Raw genomic sequence first — 19,510 nt, forward strand, 5'->3', positions numbered from 1 at the left:
GGGGGTTGCCTGAGTGGAGCGAAGTTGCAGCGGCCAGAAGGAGGAGATGACTGCGGTGGACTTGGAGGAGAGGGAGGAGATGGCCGCCGATGAGTAATTGTGGAAGTTGTAGCACCATGGCGGCGGTTTTGCATTCGACGAGAGGGGCGGCGCGTGCAAATTTTCCTAGGACTAAACTGCCCCCATATTAAAACGCGTCCCCACCTTGTCACGAGTACCGGCCCCACTCGTTTTAGTACTTTCGCGTACTTTCATCGGAGTACTACCCAGTACTTCGTATTTGTCTGCCATTAGATCGACATCAACGAACGGTTCTAAAAAAGCCCAACCACTCTAAAATTTGTATTCCTTTTATTAGTCATCCAGCCCTATGATGATCAAATGCATGTTCACTTGATGAGAATGGCTCACCAAGTTTGATAAGTTTCCCGTTCACAAAAAAATTGTTTGATAAGTTTCCAGTTGCATACAAATTAGATAACACAATATTCCAAAATGCACCGACGGTACGCTGATTAACTATGAAACTAGAGGGCAAATGGTGGGCAGAATATGAGTTGGCTGCATCCATGGCAAATAACAAGCACCGCTCAAGAAAATAAGCATGCTAACGTCAAGCAAATCCCTACTAAGTATTGCTTTGTTGTGCCACATTGTAACCTAATTGAACAAGAGTAAGCAAAGAGTATGCTGAATAGCTGGATCAACTCATATAGTTGGCGGACATAACGATGGTGGGAAACCAGCATATAGTAGTCGACCGGAAAAGGAGAAGACCCGAAGCAGCAGGTTCATCCTGCATTGCGCCAAGCACATGACTCTGAATGATAATGGTAGAGGGTGGTCCGGCTAGTCATCGCCAGGAGCAAGGAAGGTCTCCAGGTAGCGGAGATCCGGTCGGCGGACCAGCGCCTGTAGGTCGCCCGTAACGGCGGGCGTAGCGACGGTGCACGGAAGCACGCTGTGCGATACTTGGATTGCATGCCCGTTACTCTGTGCAGCCGGCGAGCGAGCAAGCAAAGCTAGCTAGCGGCGGCCAAAGTAATAATCAATCTTTGGTGCACACGCGCGCGTGGAATCCGCAACAAATCCCCAATCACTACTCACGGTTCCGTTCCGCGCGAATCAAATCTCCCGTTTTCTTTTTCTTTTCTTTGCAAAACTGCACAAGGCATTTTCTCTCTCTTTTGATTCTGATTTTTTGGAAGCTTGACGGGTGATGCATGCTTTCAAGATATTTTTTATATTTATTAGTACAATATAATGCATGAAGAAACCTAGGCTAGAGCTGATTGTTGAGACTCATAGAGGGAAAGAAGCACGATCTGCGTGATATAGGATGTCTTCCATCGGATCTTGGAGGAAGAAAATCAAATGGAAGGTTGAGATCATGAGGGATAAGGGTTGATCCGCGTGGTCGGGTGCCTCCTCCCGCGCGCCCCATGATGAATTCACGGCACTCTTTTCGGGGCTCATCTCGACAAACTCGCTCAGACGTTTCTCTTACTTTTCGCTCGCGCGCGCATAGCGTAGATTTGTAGGCCAAATTTTCCGCGGCCGCCGTATGGATTTCATTTCAAATAAAACCAAAAGGGAGGGGAACCAAAAGCAAAACTAAAACCAAAAGGCGGAGGCCCAAACCCATGCTCAACTCTTCGTCCTCCTCCAACCCCAACCCCAACCCATGAGAGAATCCCCCAACCCCAAACCCACCGCTGGCGACCTCCTCTCCCCCCTCCAGCACCGCCGCGGCCCTCACCTTCTCCCTCATTCCCAGATCGAGCGAGACAGCGTCCAGATCTGCAGCGCCATGGAGCTCGGAAACCCTAGCTAGCATGGCGACCGAGCCCTCTCCTCCAAGACCTCGCTCGACAAGGTGTAGCACCGGTCTCTTCTTCTTCTTCTTCTTCTCCTTCTCCTTCCTCCTTGGCTCCGCTCTCTCTCTATCTCTCACCATGGGAGGTCTCATCTCTCCAGGAAGGAGGCCTTCTGCCATGTATCTGGGCGCCGGTCGTCCAGCTGGGCCTCTACGGAGAGGAGGTCCGACTCCACAACCGCGCGCCGGGAGAGAAGGACGGCCACCTTCTCCACATCCGCTGCGGCCTTCACGCGCCGGGACGGGACGGGACGCCGCCATGGACCTGCTTCTCTTCTCCACCTTCTCCACATCCGCTGTATAAATATGTTTTAAATTATTTCAATGTATCTCACAAAAATGTTCGCTGTGTAGTTAAAAATTGTTCATCGTACACCGAAAAATGTTCAGTGTATATTTAAAAACCGCTCGTCGTATATAAATTTTTGTTCATGTTCTCAATAATTGTTCACGTTTTAAATTTATGGAATTTGAAATTTTTTATCGAATTTTAAAAAATGTTCATCGATTTTATAAAAGTTCATTCAATCTTAAAAATTTCACAAACTAATTTTTTTTGCAGTTTTAAGAAAATAAAAAAGGAAAATGAGAACAAAGGAAACAGAAAAAAAAGAAAAAAAAACGCCCAGAAATCAGCGAGCAGTGAACCTGTTGGTGGGCTCTCGCGGCCTGTGTAAATAAAAGAACGAAAATAAGATAATGGACACAATTGGTACGGTGGTCTGTTGGTCATTGCGCTGCAGTTTCAACGGAGAGATCGCGGGTTCGAGCCTTGACATTCAAAATGAAAAGTTTTGCTGCAGTTTTTAACAGAAAGAAAAATAAGGAAACGGGCCGCCGGCCTAGCGCGGCGCGGGGGTATGCGCCCGTTTGCGGCAACAGAAGAAACGGGCGCTTAAGGCGCCCGTTAGGAAATGCCATCCCCCCCTGCTATTTGGTGGGCCTGTATGCCTGGATGTGTTGTTGGTCGACAGTGCTGGGATCTTGTCTCAGCCTGCCACGCAAAGGCTAAGCAGGTCCTACAAGCGATTTCCTATTTAGCGCTTGTAGTGTTGGTTACTTTTGTTTCCGTACATAGCGCACACCTCTTTTCAACATTAGATAATTTAAAGGGCTCGCCCATTTTTAGCTCCTCACACTGATTTTGGGAACCTTCTAAAGGTCGCTTCTGTTATTTTTAGCTAATTTCTCTGTTTTCACTCTGGTTTTGTTGGTTGGTTGCCTATTAAGTTTTTGTTTTTCTTTTTGTCTTTTCAATTTTTTTAATTTTTCTTTTCCTATTTTGGCATTGATCTGTTTATGGTTTTGGGAAGCTTCTAGAAGCTTTTGGTTGCTCTTTCTTTTTTCTAGTTCTTATGTTTCAAAATAATTTGATCTTTCTTCAACTTCATCGACTTTTTAAAACTTACAACTTTTCAATTCTATGAAGTTTTCTCGATTTCATGAAATCTTTTTAAATTCCCGCACTTCTCCAAATTTGGGAAAAAATTTCAATTTCATGCAATTTAGTATTAATGTTTTTTAATTCATGAACCTTTTTTATATCTATGATTTTTTTTAAAATTTGTGAATATTTTTAAATTTGTGAACATTTATTCAAGTTCAGGAACCATATTTTAAATTCACATTTTTTTGTCAAATCTGTGAAAGTTTTTCAAATCTAAGAAAAGAATTCAAATCCATTAAATCTTTTCAAATTCATGAACTTTTCAAAATTTTGTATCCTTTACAAATTTGTGAATGTTTTTATTTTAAATACTGATAGCCGGTTTTTTCTTCTTAAACAACAGAGCAACACTACAGAAAGAAAAGCAAGAAATAAAGCAAAGCGGGCGAGGGCACGTGTGGGCAATCAGGGAGCAAGCGAATCGAGTGGTCCAACCTAGACAACGAGCAAACCAGCCACAAATGGGACAAGGCCTGTGCGGCGGCCGCACGAGCGCTATGCATTTCGGGCCTGAAGCGTTAATTATGAAGTCACCCCCAACAAAATGACAAATTAAATTTTGGTTGTAATTGAACAACATTACGATCCCCACAATGATTTACTCCCTCTGTAAAAAAATATAAGATGTATAGTGTCAAAGAACGTGTTATATTTGGATATGGAGGGAGAATCAAATTCTTAACATTCACAAGAGAAAACATTACCATCCCCGCACATTGTAAAAACTGCATACCCTCTCATACCTTCCACCCCTCAAAACAAACCTAACTAGGGGCTACTGGTCATGAGTTGTGTAACTGAGTGTCACACTTGCCACATGTTTTAATTTTCTTTTTAAATTTCTTTAGTTATGGGCTCAATATATATATATATATACCCTCTCAGTTTTGCCATGGTTGTTTGCGCTATCCCTTTAGCCCGTTGCTTACTATCAGAATGCAACTTTTGTCTACCAAGCATCATCTTTAGCTAGGTATTGTATCTATAATGGTGTTTGTCATGGTCCCACTTGAGATACTAGAGGCAACTGAATGGATTTTATATCCGAACTGGAACGGTGACAGCTATCTTTGAAGAGTTCAAAACTTTGGAAAAAGATGGCATTTACTCGCTTAGCTTGTTTAGGGACAAATTGTGTTCATGAAGTCGGGCTCTCTTCTTAGTCCTGAAAAAATTCTCCATATCCTAAACAAGCAATACAAGTCTCATTCCTTATTCAAGAGGGCAAGGAAGTAGATTTTCCTGCTTCATGTTAGTATCACCTTGGCAGTGTCCAGACCCACTATGTCTATGGGGGCGCAATTTCTTTCAAACAAGGTGCCCACTTGTCCGACAATGTGAGGCTCATCATAGAAGGAGCCATGTGACCCAACCATTACGTTTCCTAAAAACATCAAAACTATGATGAGAATCTAGGTAGGAATCATCTCTGAAAAAATAAAATGAAGAATGCAAAAAAAAAAGACTAGCAACATTGTCAGACTGAACAATTCTGTACAGTGCAAACTAGTACCAGATAGGAAGGACTATATTGTCCATGCGTACAAAACCTTGGATCAAGCCCTACATGGTCTAATACACATATCAATTTTGAGATGTATCCATCTGGGTACGTACTAGCGTGTCAACTGGAAAAAAGAATAAATTCCACCTTTAATTGTATCCAAGAAATAAAAGAAAGACGAGCAATGAATCTATGATGCCACGGATCTTTATATAGTTGAGATTTTGTCGAGCAAGTTATAATTGGGGGTGGGTGGGTGGTGTTAAACTATGCGCCTATAATTTGTGCATGTTTTACAATCATGAGACTGGCCAAGAAGCAATCAAACGACCAACAAACTCATAGCTAGCCACCCCCTCAAAAAAGAAGTCAAAGCTAGCCACTGATGGTAACTCATAGCAACATCTACTTTCAATTTGTGACTCGACAGCTTCCTAGTTAGTGAGTATAATCTTCGACTCATGGCCATACATGTATGCCACAATTTATTTTCCGAGTATCCTTGGACCATATGGCAACTGAACAATCCTCTCCAGATATATGTGTCTTATATCATTTTTGGAAGAGTTCTTTGGATAGGTCCTCCTGATCCCGTTGAACCCGAAAACATATCGCACCCCCTCGCGTCGCCTCCCCCCGGGCGACGCCAGGGGCCCCAACCCTAGTGCCGCCAGCCCCTCCCTCCCACCCCCTCCTGCGGCCGCTGCCGCCGGCGTGGGCCGTGGTGGCGGCGGGCCCGGTGCCAAAGCTCCTGGGCAGGTGGTTGTGGCGGATCGCATCTGAGGAGGCGGGGGAAGCCCTTCTCATGAGATCCAACGGCGGCGGCTAGGACGGAGAATCCGGGCTGAGCGGCGGGGGCCGGAGCACCATCGCCGGGGCTATCACGGCGGAGCGGCAGCCCTGCATGGACGGCGGCGGTGGCAGCGCCCCATCCGGCGAGGTGGGCTGTCCTGCTCGTGATGGTGACGACGGCTACTGCGGATCCAACGCCCCGTTTGGATCCGTCGCGGGGAGGCCTATCACCGACCGGTGGTGCGTGGAGGGACCGGTGAGGAGACGCTGGATCTCCGCCGGAGTACCGACAGCAACATACGTCTTCGTGGCGAGGTTCCGCTTGGTTCCAGCCAGCCACGAGATCGGGAAGACGTGGCTTCCGGTGAAAATCGCGCCAGACTGCGGTCTTGGCGGACGATGGCGGCGTCTCAGACGTCGTTTCCTTCTGGAGGCATCGTCGTTGCAGGTCTCATCAACCTGATCGGGAAGTTCCGGGGGAAACCCTAGATCTGGGTCTACCGGATCGGACGATGACGGTGCTATCGGTACCGTTCTCCCTCCTGGGGGCATCGTTTTGGAGCGAGTGCTGGTTGGAGGGGACAAGAGGAGGAGTGGTGTTTCATCTGCTCCATTGATGACGGCGGATCTCGGCGGCGTGGCGCAGTTGAGACTCGGTGCCTGATGAGCGAAGATGGACTCGCGCAGGAGGGTGACGCTGCCTGGCGTCATGGTGGCATCGGCGGCAGTTGGACCGGCCAAGGTTGATGCAGCAGTATAGTTCTGAAGATGGGTTCGTGGCAGGTGGCTGCGGCGGCCTCGTACCCGGCAGGGGTCCTGGTTGAGAAGCACGCCGGACTGGTGGGTGCCCATTCCCGGCAGGCGTCCTGGGTGGGACCTCAAGTCTTTAGATGGTTAGGTTTGGCTGCATGGTCTGTTTTGTATGAGGCCGAGACTTTCAGCACCCCTACATCAACTGGATAGGGATAGCGACAGTTGTTGCTTAGTTTGGTGGCTTTAGACTTATTGTTGTATGACTCTGTACGGTCTTGTGTCAATAATTAATAAAGTGGCTGTATGCATTGTCCAGATGCAGAGGCCGGGGGTCGTCCTCCTTTTCTAAAAAAAATATCAATTTTGGAAATGTATTCTCCATCACTATCGACATATTTGTCAATTGTCAGGCTGTTATGAGCCCCTCCGTGAATACCATTAGCTTCTACACTGAGGCATCAACATTCATAAATCCATCATGTAAACTAGCTTAAAGACTGTGAGTCATAAAATTTCGTAACTCAAATTATTTCGAACTAGGCAGACTAGGCTTGGGGCCTGAATAAGATTATGGCGCACTTGCGTGTGAGGAGGTAGTGTATTTTGTTTCATTTGGAAACTAGGAACTTCGTACTGCTTACCCATGACATTTAATCCACAGGTGTATTCAGCAGAGTAAACACCCGAGCTACTACTGCAGCACCACCACAACCCATTGCTCCTTACACTACTATGCTTGTTCACCATTAACACTCGCCGATGAGTAGAAAAAGAACAAATCAAGATAATGCATGGAGTTAATTTCAGTAATATTTAGGGGGGTAGGTTAAGCTCAGTTATCACTAAAGAACTTGTTGTAGTGTACCCATGAAACAAAAACGTAGTCTGGTGTTCTATAGAGGTATAACTATTGCATATCATAAGTTAATCTTTAACAGACGGCTTATGTTGCTTCTACATGCCTCCAAGGGCTGTAACTAATAGCCATAAAACAAAGGACATGTGAGCTAAGCTTCAAACCTCACACATGGCCCTTAACTACTTTGAAGTGGAAGAGAAACTAGTCATATCTCCCGCACCTCAAAATAAACCTAACCAATGCTGGTGTTCATGAGTTATGTACCCTGTCATCATACTTGCCGCATGCCATGTTTCCTTGTCTAGTTTCTTCGATGTTGGGCTCAATATATAGCATCTCATATTTCACCATCAATGTTTACACAATCTGTTTAAGTCTCCGGCTGCTTACTCAAAATCATAATGTAACTTAGTTTTATCAACCAAGCATCATCTATTTAGCTAGATATCATATATCTATAACCTTTTGTTGGCATGGCACCAGTTGAGGAATTAGAGGAAACTGACCAGCTGATATACTCCGTTCGAGAGCACCACACTTTGCTCGACAAGATAGATGGGAGGTAGTCTCATTCAAATGCTGCTCGGTTGGACTGTTTCATGATAAATTCATCTTCTCCAGGAGCTGAGCTGTCGTCAGAATGAAGCTAACCATGTTATCCATAGTACAATGGCAGCCTGCTAAGTTGTTTCTCCAAAACTCCGTCCGCATTCATTGGCCCTGCACCGGGAGGCCTACAGTTTTCTTGGAAGCACACATGCGACCGCTCGATATTCGACGTCCTCGATGAATTCTGCTCCCAGAAGCTCCATTTGACATGCGTTAGCGGCTTAGGCAAGCGATTGCTCTTCAATTGTACTGGGTTCAGCACTAACACCGAGTGCATCTGATCATTACGTACTGTACTAGCATGTTTGCTGAAAATACACAGCATCCCTGTTGTTTCCCTAAAAAAAATACTGTACTAGCAGCCAGACTATAAATATTCGCCTGCTCTAGGTTATTCATTACAAGATTTATTTTCCTTACCTCTGCTAGTGCTTTTATTTGGCAGCAACCTCATGTTCTTTCTACTTTGTTTGTTGTGCTGCTCTCTTGGCACTGGCATGGTAGCCAGCACTAGCTAGTACTTGTCATTGCAGAGTTCCCCGGATCAAAGGAAACACATAATTTAAGCTGGGGACGCCCATTTTTTTTGACATTGACATTGCAGTAACAAAAATATTCACATATTAACAGGTTGGTAATTAGCCAGTGGATTGGGACCACGTAAAAAACAAACTGATACAGTTACCACGTTGCCTCTAAAAGTGCTACTCAGAGCAAAAACAAGGGGCTGTTGAAACTTCCTAATGTCTACTCATACAAATGCTATATATAAAAAATCATACAAACTAAAAATGTATTGACCAAGACAACATAGTGAAAAGGATGTGAGCATGCTGATCAAAACCAGTTATCAGCATTAGCCAAGGGACCTAATTCAAGTAGCTGAGGACCAGTAGAATATACATGTCCAAGGCCAACTCTGGTTATCAGAACATTGATAGAAAGTTGTTTCCTTTTAGAGCTGTTTTACGGTGATTGGGTTAGTACTCGGAGTACTTAGCAGTACTTACATGTCTGATCACGTCTGATTTTTATTAGCCGTCCGATCTTGCGGGGAATTTTAATTAAATAAATTTAATATGCTAATTGCGAAAAGGGCATAATGGTCCAGGGGGAAATATCTTTTCTTGAACCGATCACCGGAGGACCAGATCCATGTCTACTCGATCCAGTTCAGAATCCTCCTCCGATGTATTTGTCGCCGCTCGCCCCTCCTGACCTTCTCCGTCCTCGACCTACCTGGTGAGAGGAATAAATTCATCGTCCTCGTCCTTCTCCGTCCCCAGCCCCCCACGCCGTCACCGAAGAAGAAGAAGGCCGGATCTGGGCCGGCTGAATCGGCGGCGACGGTGGCGGGCGATCCCATCTCTTCGCGTGTACCGTCATTAAGGTATGAATCCGGCTTGGCGTTCTGCTCGTTCTCTTGGCCGTTGCGCCCCTCCACCGTGCATGCAGTACAACCTCAACCCCACAAGATCCGGGTAATTTAGCAGTATGTGAGATTTGTACGGACTAGAACAACGGATGGAAAGCTTCATCGTGGCATAGTTTCTCTTGAGCTAATCGCATCATGTTAGTTTAACTAAGATGTTGAGGGCATTGCTTACTTCCTTTGGTACCGCAGAAAAAAAGTGACATACTTGACGTTTGAGATGAGATATACTAAAGGAAGATGAGATACTGGTTCCATAGTTGACTTAATTTAGTTTATTAAAGTCATCATCACTTTAGGTTTGCATAGTGCATGAAATATAGTTTAAAGGAAGATGAGATACTACTTGTTGGACGTTGATGATTGGTTTCCCTCACATGTCAAACGAGCAAAGTCTTTTCCATGCACTTGTCTTTGCCTATGAGCTATTTTACACCTGCAACATTGATAAACAAAAAGATGTTAATGATTGGTTTCCCTCACATGTCATATGCAGGAAGACATGGCGTATGCAAGTGATGAGAGTATGTTCGAGTATCTAAATGTTGTCAGCAAGATGTTTGATAGTGAGGCTGAAGGCTATGAATTCTACAACAAATATGCTCTTGAAAAAGGTTTTAGTGTGAGGAAAAGCTAGGTTGAGTGGGATGGATCCAACAAATACATAATTTCAAGAAAATTGTGTGTAGTCGTCAAGGGTTTCGCGAAGAGAAGCACATGAAAAGAAAGATGGAAGATAGAAAGAGGAGGCCACGAAGTTTAACTCGTGTTGGGTGTAATGCTAAATTGGTCATTACGAGACAGGAGGAAACCGGTCGGTGGTTTGGCAAGGATTTCATCGATGAGCACAGCCATCCTCTAGCCCCACGGGATATTTCTTGTCTGCTGCGTTCGCACAGATGAATTAGCGATGAGCAGAAAGCGGACATTGCGGACATGGAAAAATGTGGGATCCGCAAATACCGTATTATGGATATTTTGTGCTTTCAATACGGTGGATTTGATAAAGTTGGATGCATAAAGAGGGACATTTATAATTTCTGCCATGCTAATAAGCAGGAGACAATCAGCGCTGGTGATGCTAATACGGTGATCATGCACATGATGGCGAGGCGAGAGCGAGATGTGGATTTTTTCTTCAAGTACTTGGTAGACGAGCATGGCCATCTGAAGGGACTGTTCTGGGCTGATAGTCAATCGCTACTTGACTACGAGGCTTTGGGAGACGTCATTGTTTCGATAGCACATACAAAACCAACAAATACAATCTGCTATTCGTGCCGTTTGTCGGGTTGAATCACCACCGGAGCACTGTCATTTTTGGCTATGGTATAATTTCTCATGAAACAAGCCAGGCATACGAGTGGATGTTGCGGACCTTTTCTGATTGCATGGCACAGAAGCATCTGATATCTGTGATCACAGATGAGGACCTTGCTGTTGGGTTTCGCCGAAATTTCAAAAATTTTCCTACGCGCACACAGGATCATGTGATGCATAGCAACGAGAGGAGAGTGTTGTCTACGTACCCAACGCAGACCGACTGCGGAAGCAATGACACGACGTAGAGGAAGTAGTCGTACGTCTTCACGATCCAACCGATCAAGCACCGAAACTACGGCACCTCCGAGTTCGAGCACACGTTCAGCTCGATGACGATCCCCGGACTCCGATCCAGCAAAGTGTCGGGGAAGAGTTTCGTCAGCACGACGGCGTGGTGACGATCTTGATGAACTACAGCAGCAGGGCTTCGCCTAAACTCCGCTACAGTATTATCGAGGAATATGGTGGCAGGGGGCACCGCACACGGCTAAGGAATCGATCACGTGGATCAACTTGTGTCAACTTGTGTGTTTAGAGGTGCCCCTGCCTCAGTATATAAAGGAGCCAAGGGGGGAGGGTGCGCCGGCCAGGAGGAGGAGGCGTAGGAGGAGTCCTACTCCTACCGGGAGTAGGACTCCCCTCCAATCCTATTCCAACTAGGATTCCCAAGGGGGAAAGAGGGAGAGGGGTGGCCGGCCACCTCTCCTAGTCCTAATAGGACTAGGGGAAGGGGGGAGGCGCGCAGCCCCCTTGGGCTGCCCCTTTCTCCTTTCCACTAAGGCCCATGAAGGCCCATGTGGTTCCCGGGGGGTTCCGGTAACCTCCCGGTAACCCGGTAAAATCCCGATTTCACCCGGAACACTTCCGATGTCCAAACATAGGCTTCCAATATATCAATCTTTACGTCTCGACCATTTTGAGACTCCTCGTCATGTCCGTGATCACATCCGGGACTCCGAACAACCTTCGGTACATCAAAATGCATAAACTCATAATATAACTGTCATCGTAACCTTAAGCGTGCGGACCCTACGGGTTCGAGAACAATGTAGACATGACCGAGACATGTCTCTGGTCAATAACCAATAGCGGGACCTGGATGCCCATATTGGCTCCTACATATTCTACGAAGATCTTTATCGGTCAGACCGCATAACAACATACGTTGTTCCCTTTGTCATCGGTATTTTACTTGCCCGAGATTCGATCGTCGGTATCCAATACCTAGTTCAATCTCGTTAACGGCAAGTCTCTTTACTCGTTCCGTAATACATCATCTCACAACTAACATATTAGTTGTAATGCTTGCAAGGCTTATGTGATGTGTATTACCGAGAGGGCCCAGAGATACCTCTCCGACAATCGGAGTGACAAATCCTAATCTCGAAATACGCCAACCCAACATCGACCATTGGAGACACCTGTAGTACTCCTTTATAATCACCCATTTACGTTGTGACGTTTGGTAGTACCCAAAGTGTTCCTCCGGTAAACGGGAGTTGCATAATCTCATAGTCGTAGGAACATGTATAAGTCATGAAGAAAGCAATAGCAACATACTAAACGATCAGGTGCTAAGCTAATGGAATGAGTCATGTCAATCAGATCATTCTACTAATGATGTGACCTCGTTAATCAAACAACTCATTGTTCATGGTTAGGAAACATAACCATCTTTGATTAACGAGCTAGTCAAGTAGAGGCATACTAGTGACACTCTGTTTGTCTATGTATTCACACATGTATTATGTTTCCGGAAAATACAATTCTAGCATGAATAATAAACATTTATCATGATTATAAGGAAATAAATAATAACTTTATTATTGCCTCTAGGGCATATTTCCTTCAGTCTCCCACTTGCACTAGAGTCAATAATCTAGATTACACTGTAATGAATCTAACACCCATGGAGCTTTGGTGCTGATCATGTTTTGCTCGTGGAAGAGGCTTAGTCAACGGGTCTGCAATATTCAGATCCGTATGTATCTTGCAAATCTCTATGTCTCCCACCTGGACTAGATCCCGGATGGAGTTGAAGCGTCTCTTGATGTGTTTGGTCCTTTTGTGAAATCTGGATTCCTTTGCCATGGCAATTGCACCAGTATTGTCACAAAAGATTTTCATTGGACCCGATGCACTAGGTATGACACCTAGATCGGATATGAACTCCTACATCCAGACTCCTTCATTTGCTGCTTCCGAAGCAGCTATGTATTCCGCTTCACATGTAGATCCCGCTACGACGCTTTGTTTAGAACTGCACCAACTGACAGCTCCACCGTTTAATGTAAACACGTATCCGGTTTGCGATTTAGAATCGTCCGGATCAGTGTCAAAGCTTGCATCAACGTAACCTTTTACGATGAGCTCTTTGTCACTTCCATATACGAGAAACATATCCTTAGTCCTTTTCAGGTATTTCAGGATGTTCTTGACCGCTGTCCAGTGATCCATTCCTGGATTACTTTGGTACCTCCCTGCTAAACTTATAGCAAGGCACACATCAGGTCTGGTACACAGCATTGCATACATGATAGAGCCTATGGCTGATGCATAGGGAACATCTTTCATATTCTCTCTATCATCTGCAGTGGTCGGGCATTGAGTCTTACTCAATTTCACACCTTGTAACACAGGCAAGAACCCTTTCTTTGCTTGATCCATTTTGAATTTCTTCAAAATTTTGTCAAGGTATGTGCTTTGTGAAAGTCCAATTAAGCGTCTTGATCTGTCTCTATAGATCTTAATGCCTAATATGTAAGCAGCTTCACCGAGGTCTTTCATTGAAAAACTTTTATTCAAGTATCCCTTTATGCTATCCAGAAATTCTATATCATTTCCAATCAGTAATATGTCATCCACATATAATATCAGAAATGCTACAGAGCTCCCACTCACTTTCTTGTAAATACAGGCTTCTCCAAAAGTCTGTATAAAACCAAAATGCTTTGATCACACTATCAAAACGTTTATTCCAACTCCGAGAGGCTTGCACCAGTCCATAAATGGATCGCTGGAGCTTGCACACTTTGTTAGCTCCCTTTGGATCGACAAAACCTTCTGGTTGCATCATATACAACTCTTCTTCCAGGAATCCATTCAGGAATGCAGTTTTGACATCCATTTGCCAAATTTCATAATCATAAAATGCGGCAATTGCTAACATGATTCGGACGGACTTAAGCATCGCTACGGGTGAGAAGGTCTCATCGTAGTCAATTCCTTGAACTTGCCGAAAACCTTTTGCGACAAGTCGAGCTTTGTAGACAGTAACATTACCATCAGCGTCAGTCTTCTTCTTAAAGATCCATTTATTCTCAATCGCTTGCCGATCATCGGGCAAGTCAACCAAAGTCCATACTTTGTTCTCATACATGGATCCCATCTCAGATTTCATGGCTTCAAGCCACTTTGCGGAATCTGGGCTCACCATCGCTTCTTCATAGTTCGTAGGTTCATCATGATCTAGTAGCATGACTTCCAGAACAGGATTTCCGTACCACTCTGGCGCGGATCTTACTCTGGTTGATCTACGTGGTTCAGTAGTATCTTGATCTGAAGTTTCATGATCATTATCATTGGCTTCCTCACTAACCGGTGTAGGTGTCACTGAAACAGTTTTCTGTGATGAACTACTCTCCAGTAAGGGAGCAGGTACAATTACCTCGTCAAGTTCTACTTTCCTCCCACTCACTTCTTTCGAGAGAAACTCCTTCTCTAGAAATGATCCATTCTTAGCAACGAATGTTTTGCCTTCGGATCTGTGATAGAAGGTGTACCCAACAGTTTCCTTTGGGTATCCTATGAATACACATTTCTCCGATTTGGGTTCGAGCTTATCAGGTTGAAGCTTTTTCACATAAGCATCGCAGCCCCAAACTTTAAGAAACGACAACTTTGGTTTCTTGCCAAACCATAGTTCATAAGGCGTCGTCTCAACGGATTTTGATGGTGCCCTATTTAACGTGAATGCGGCCGTCTCTAAAGCATATCCCCAAAATGATAGCGGTAAATCTGTAAGAGACATCATAGATCGCACCATATCTAGTAAAGTACGATTACGACGTTCGGACACACCATTACGCTGTGGTGTTCCGGGGGGCGTGAGTTGCGAAACTATTCCACAGTTTTTCAAATGTACACCAAACTCGTAACTCAAATATTCTCCTCCACGACCAGATCGTAGAAACTTTATTTTCTTGTTACGATGATTTTCAACTTCACTCTGAAATTCTTTGAACTTTTCAAATGTTTCAGACTTATGCTTCATTAAGTAGATATATCCATATCTGCTCAAATCATCTGTGAAGGTGAGAAAATAACGATATCCGCCACGAGCCTCAATATTCATCGGACCACATACATCGATATGTATGATTTCCAACAAATCTGTTGCTCTCTCCATAGTACCGGAGAACGGTGTTTTAGTCATCTTGCCCATGAGGCACGGTTCGCAAGTACCAAGTGATTCATAATCAAGTGGTTCCAAAAGTCCATTAGTATGGAGTTTCTTCATGCGTTTTACACCGATATGACCTAAACGACAGTGCCACAAATAAGTTGCACTTCCATTATCAACTCTGTATCTTTTGGTTTCAACATTATGAATATGTGTATTACTACTATCGAGATTTAGTAAGAATAGACCACTCTTCAAGGGTGCATGACCATAAAAGATATTACTCATATAAATAGAACAACCATTATTCTCTGATTTAAATGAATAACCGTCTCGCATTAAACAAGATCCAGATATAATGTTCATGCTCAACGCTGGCACCAAATAACAATTATTTAGGTCTAATATTAATCCCGAAGGTAGATGTAGAGGTAGCGTGCCGACCGCGATCACATCGACTTTGGAACCGTTTCCCACGCGCATCGTCACCTCGTCCTTTGCCAGTGCCCGCTTATTCTGTAGTCCCTGTTTCGAGTTGCAAATATTAGCAACAGAACCAGTATCAAATACCCAGGTGCTACTGCGAGCATTGGTAAGGTACACATCAATAACATGTATATCACATATACCTTTGTTCACCTTGCCATCCTTCTTATCCGCCAAATACTTGGGGCAGTTCCGCTTCCAGTGACCAGTCTGCTTGCAGTAGAAGCACTCAGTTTCAGGCTTAGGTCTAGACTTGGGTTTCTTCTCTTGAGCAGCAACTTGCTTGCCGTTCCTTTTTGAAGTTCCCCTTTTTCTTCCCTTTGCCCTTTTTCTTGAAACTAGTGGTCTTGTTAACCATCAACACTTGATGCTCCTTCTTGATTTCTACCTCCACAGCTTTCAGCATTGCGAAGAGCTCGGGAATAGTCTTGTTCATCCCTTGCATATTATAGTAAGCTCTTGTAGCTTGGTGGCAGTGATTGGAGAATTCTGTCAATGACGCAATCATCCGGAAGATTAACTCCCAATTGAATCAAGTGATTATTATACCCAGACATTTTGAGTATATGCTCACTGACAGAACTGTTCTCTTCCATCTTGCAGCTATAGAACTTATTGGAGACTTCATATCTCTCAATCCGGGCATTTGCTTGAAATATTAACTTCAACTCCTGGAACATCTCATATGCTCCATGACGTTCAAAACGTCGTTGAAGTCCCGATTCTAAGCCGTAAAGCATGGCACACTGAACTATCGAGTAGTCATCAGCTTTGCTCTGCCAGACGTTCATAACATCTGGCGTTGCTCCAGCAGCAGGCCTGGCACCCAGCGGTGCTTCCAGGACGTAATTCTTCTGTGCAGCAATGAGGATAATCCTCAAGTTACGGACCCAGTCCGTGTAATTGCTACCATCAACTTTCAACTTTGCTTTCTCAAGGAACGCATTAAAATTTAACGGAACAACAGCACGAGCCATCTATCTACAATCAACATAAACAAGCAAGATACTATCAGGGACTAAGTTCATGATAAATTTTAAGTTCAATTAATCATATTATTAAAGAACTCCCACTTAGATAGACATCCCTCTAATCCTCTAAGTGATCACGTGATCCAAATCAACTAAACCATATCCGATCATCACGTGAGATGGAGTAGTTTCATCGGTGAACATCATTATGTTGATCATATCTACTATATGATTCACGCTCGACCTTTCGGTCTCCGTGTTCCGAGGCCATATCTGCATATGCTAGGCTCGTCAAGTTTAACCTGAGTATTCTACGTGCGCAACTGTTTTGCACCCGTTGTATTTGAACGTAGAGCCTATCACACCCGATCATCACGTGGTGTCTCAGCACGAAGAACTTTTGCAACGGTGCATACTCAGGGAGAACACTTCTTGATAATTTAGTGAGAGATCATCTTATAATGCTACCGTCAATCAAAGCAAGATAAGATGCATAAAAAGATAAACATCACATGCAATCAATATAAGTGATATGATATGGCCATCATTATCTTGTGCTTGTGATCTCCATCTCCGAAGCACCATCATGATCACCATCGTCACCGGCGCGACACCTTGATCTCCATCGTAGCATCGTTGTCGTCTCGCCAATCTTATGCTTCCACGACTATCACTACCGTTTAGTAATAAAGTAAAGCATTACATCGCGATTGCATTGCATACAATAAAGCGACAACCATATGGCTCCTGCCAGTTGCCGATAACTCGGTTACAAAACATGATCATCTCATACAATAAAATTCAGCATCATGCTTTGACCATATCACATCACAGCATGCCCTGCAAAAACAAGTTAGACGTCCTCTACTTTGTTGTTGCATGTTTTACGTGGCTGCTACGGGCTTAAGTAAGAACCAATCTCACCTACGCATCAAAACCACAACGATAGTTTGTCAAATAGACTCCGTTTTAACCTTCGCAAGGACCGGGCGTAGCCATACTTGGTTCAACTAAAGTTGGAGAGGCAGTCGCCCGCAAGCCATCTCTGTGCAAAGCACGTCGAGGGAACCGGTCTCGCGTAAGCGTACGCGTAAGGTTGGTCCGGGTCGTCTCGTCCAACAATACCGCTGAACCAAAATATGACATGCTGGTAGGCAGTATGACTTGTATCGTCCACAACTCACTTGTGTTCTACTCGTGCATATAACATCAACATCATTAACCTAGGCTCGGATGCCACTGTTGGGTTTCGCCGAAATTTCAAAATTTTTCCTACGCGCACACAGGATCATGTGATGCATAGCAACGAGAGGAGAGTGTTGTCTACGTACCCAACGCAGACCGACTGCGGAAGCAATGACACGACGTAGAGGAAGTAGTCGTACGTCTTCACGATCCAACCGATCAAGCACCGAAACTACGGCACCTCCGAGTTCGAGCACACGTTCAGCTCGATGACGATCCCCGGACTCCGATCCAGCAAAGTGTCGGGGAAGAGTTTCGTCAGCACGACGGCGTGGTGACGATCTTGATGAACTACAGCAGCAGGGCTTCGCCTAAACTCCGCTACAGTATTATCGAGGAATATGGTGGCAGGGGGCACCGCACACGGCTAAGGAATCGATCACGTGGATCAACTTGTGTCAACTTGTGTGTTTAGAGGTGCCCCTGCCTCAGTATATAAAGGAGCCAAGGGGGGAGGGTGCGCCGGCCAGGAGGAGGAGGCGTAGGAGGAGTCCTACTCCTACCGGGAGTAGGACTCCCCTCCAATCCTATTCCAACTAGGATTCCCAAGGGGGAAAGAGGGAGAGGGGTGGCCGGCCACCTCTCCTAGTCCTAATAGGACTAGGGGAAGGGGGGAGGCGCGCAGCCCCCTTGGGCTGCCCCTTTCCCCTTTCCACTAAGGCCCATGAAGGCCCATGTGGTTCCCGGGGGGTTCCGGTAACCTCCCGGTAACCCGGTAAAATCCCGATTTCACCCGGAACACTTCCGATGTCCAAACATAGGCTTCCAATATATCAATCTTTACGTCTCGACCATTTCGAGACTCCTCGTCATGTCCGTGATCACATCCGGGACTCCGAACAACCTTCGGTACATCAAAATGCATAAACTCATAATATAACTGTCATCGTAACCTTAAGCGTGCGGACCCTACGGGTTCGAGAACAATGTAGACATGACCGAGACATGTCTCTGGTCAATAACCAATAGCGGGACCTGGATGCCCATATTGGCTCCTACATATTCTACGAAGATCTTTATCGGTCAGACCGCATAACAACATACGTTGTTCCCTTTGTCATCGGTATGTTACTTGCCCGAGATTCGATCGTCGGTATCCAATACCTAGTTCAATCTCGTTTAACGGCAAGTCTCTTTACTCGTTCCGTAATACATCATCTCACAACTAACATATTAGTTGTAATGCTTGCAAGGCTTATGTGATGTGTATTACCGAGAGGGCCCAGAGATACCTCTCCGACAATCGGAGTGACAAATCCTAATCTCGAAATACGCCAACCCAACATCGACCATTGGAGACACCTGTAGTACTCCTTTATAATCACCCATTTAGGTTGTGACGTTTGGTAGTACCCAAAGTGTTCCTCCGGTAAACGGGAGTTGCATAATCTCATAGTCGTAGGAACATGTATAAGTCATGAAGAAAGCAATAGCAACATACTAAACGATCAGGTGCTAAGCTAATGGAATGGGTCATGTCAATCAGATCATTCTACTAATGATGTGACCTCGTTAATCAAATAACAACTCATTGTTCATGGTTAGGAAACATAACCATCTTTGATTAACGAGCTAGTCAAGTAGAGGCATACTAGTGACACTCTGTTTGTCTATGTATTCACACATGTATTATGTTTCCGGAAAATACAATTCTAGCATGAATAATAAACATTTATCATGATTATAAGGAAATAAATAATAACTTTATTATTGCCTCTAGGGCATATTTCCTTCACTTGCAATGCAGAGAGCAATCAGGGTGGTCTGGCCAGACTCAAACCATAGACTATGTATATGGTGTTGGAAATATG

This window comes from Triticum dicoccoides, chromosome 4A (assembly GCF_002162155.2).
Source record: "Triticum dicoccoides isolate Atlit2015 ecotype Zavitan chromosome 4A, WEW_v2.0, whole genome shotgun sequence".
Taxonomy (NCBI): Eukaryota; Viridiplantae; Streptophyta; class Magnoliopsida; order Poales; family Poaceae; genus Triticum; species Triticum dicoccoides.